At 40.0% G+C, this 2,587-nt stretch overlaps 1 pseudogene across 1 annotated transcript; it reads right to left on the reverse strand.

Annotated features, from left to right (window-relative positions):
• Positions 1–334: 334 nt before the first annotated feature.
• Positions 335–2,327, reverse strand: LOC149156717 (pinosylvin synthase-like; annotated as a pseudogene). The gene is made up of 2 exons (XR_016262324.1): positions 1,997–2,327; positions 335–1,207 (listed from the first exon to the last, which is right to left on the reverse strand). The product of XR_016262324.1 is annotated as a pinosylvin synthase-like (transcript).
• Between the last annotated feature and the right edge of the window lie 260 nt (positions 2,328–2,587).

Here is a 2,587-nt window from a genome sequence, read left to right on the forward strand (position 1 = left end):
TGCCCTATTAAGAGGAAATGCATGTTAAGAATCATTAAATCCACTCAAACTATACTTAATTATAATTATAATTATAATTATAATTATATCCAGGTCACATAATTTAATTTACTCTTGAGTAAAAATAGATAGTTGGAGAAACACTCTATGAGCCTGCTCACATTTATTCTTAACATTAGCTACTTCGATTCTGTGTGAAAGTAGTTTAATTGTTAAAGGGGAACGCTCTTGAGAACCACTGTTTCGATGGTGAGGCCCGGCCCGAATCCAAACAGGACTCCCATTTCCAATCCCTCTCCGCTGGTTGAACATCCGTTTTGTAGAGACGCCTTCCTCGTCTCATCCAATATGAAGTGGACGCACGCACTGGACATGTTTCCGTACTCGCTCATAACGTGCCTGGTGGGTATCAGTTTTGTGGGATCCAGATTGAGCTTGGCCTCCACCCGATCAAGGATGGCACGTCCTCCGGGATGAACAACCCAGAACAACTTGTTCCAGTCGGATATTTTGAACTGACTGAACGCCTCCACCAGACAGTTTTCAATGTTGGCAGAGATAAGATCCGGAACCGCGCCTTTGAGTTGGAAGGTCAGTCCGACCTCTCTCACCTTCCCACCGATGGCTCCGTCGCTGTCAGGAACAACTGTCTGGGATGTCCAAACGATTTCGAAACAGGCCTTCTCCACTTGAGGGATGGGATCAGCTCCCACGATGAGGGCAGACGCACCGTCGCCAAACAGAGCTTGCCCCACCAGGCTGTCCAGGTGAGTCTCGGAGGGTCCACGGAAGGTAACGGCGGTGGTTTCACTGCAGATGACCAGCACCCGAGCTCCTCGATTGTTTTCGGCAAGGTCTTTCGCCAGTCGAAGAACGGTGCCTCCGGCGAAGCAGCCATGTTGGAACACGCCCACTCTCTTCACACTCGGGTGCAGCCCGAGCAACTTGGCTACCTCAAAGTCTGCTCCGGGTAGATCCGGAGTCGTTGTGCTGCAAAATATGAGATGAGTGATCCCAGACTTGGACTGCCCCCACTCCTGAATGGCCTTTTCAGCCGCCTCTTTTGCGAGCCGGGGCACCTCCACAGCCAGCATCGCCTGCCGTGCGTCCAACGATGGCACCTCCACGAACGCGCACACATCGGGATTCTTCTTGAGAATCTCCTCCGTCAGGTACATGTATCTTTGTTTTATTGCCGACCTTTCACCTGCATGGAGCCATATGTATGATGATTAGAAAAACTAACATCATTTTTGTATCCAAAATCTTGGATGATAATCAATAGTTTTAAGTTATAATCAACTTAATATCTGGAAAATATTATTTTTTTAATAATATTAAAAAATCTTTATAATTTAATTAAATTTTTATAATATTAAAATATAAATATTTATTTTTTAAAACTAAATATTATATATAATTTGCATTAACCAGCATTAAATTAATGATAATAATAATTTCACATATAATTCTACGTTAACAATAACTAGTTAGAACACTCACTAAATTTGATAAACGATTACCATATTGAAATTTAGTTATATACGTGATATAAAAAAAAACGTTATAGTCACTAACTAAACCATTCCATTCCGAGATTGTAATTTAATTCAATCATTTAAGTAACTAAACCATTCCTATATTGTAATTTAATTCAATCATTCGAGTAACATAATAAAAAGTTACAGCCACTAAATTTGAAAAGTAAGCAGTGCAGATTTCGGAATCTCTCACTTGTTTGACTCTAAATCTGAAAAGTCACGCCAACATTGAGGCAGAGGCAGAGGCAGAGGCAGTGCAGATTTCGGAATCTCTCACTTGTTTGACTCTAAATTTGAAAAGTGACGCTACGCTAATATTGATTAAGTATGGCAGATTTCAGAATTATAATATTTCTTCTTTACATGAAAGAAAACAGGTTCAGGTTTTTGTAACGAGAATAGAATAATATTTGTTCACATGATTGATTCATGAAGAAACAGAAACTGAAACTTACATATTCGCTTGAACTTATCCTTGAGCTCTGTGTTATGCTCGTTACCGGTGATTCGAAAGTAGTAATCTGGATATGTGCTCTGATCCACAGCATTGGGTGGATTGGCAGTGCCGATAGCAAGGATCGAAGCGAAGCCATCTGCCCTCTGCAACTTCCTGAAACCTTCCAAATCAACGCCTCCCATCTCTGCTATGCTACGAGGAAAAGCTTCGGCGCCCATCTCTGCTATGCTATGCTATGAGGAGGTTAAGCGTAGTTACCCAATCAAACCCCAGACAACAAATCTCAATATTTACTTCACTTTACTTTACTTTGTTGGTCGAATAGCTATAAGAATCTCTAAATCTATACCTATTTTTATACTCATATAAATCATTATTATATTGTTATAATATAATGTATCAATATAATATAATATAATGGAATGGACCAATTAGTCCAATACCATCAGCTTTTACAGTCTAATACCATGGTTTATTAATATCATAGTCTACTATGATGGCTTGGCTTATCATAACAATAATGCTTTGTTTGAATATCTTGGGTCAACATCAACCATATCACTTAAAATGGATCTCTCTCATACCATGG

This window comes from Pinus tabuliformis, chromosome 9 (genome assembly GCF_031772625.1).
Source record: "Pinus tabuliformis cultivar Carrire ecotype Pingquan chromosome 9, CPIR1, whole genome shotgun sequence".
NCBI classification, from domain to species: domain Eukaryota; kingdom Viridiplantae; phylum Streptophyta; class Pinopsida; order Pinales; family Pinaceae; genus Pinus; species Pinus tabuliformis.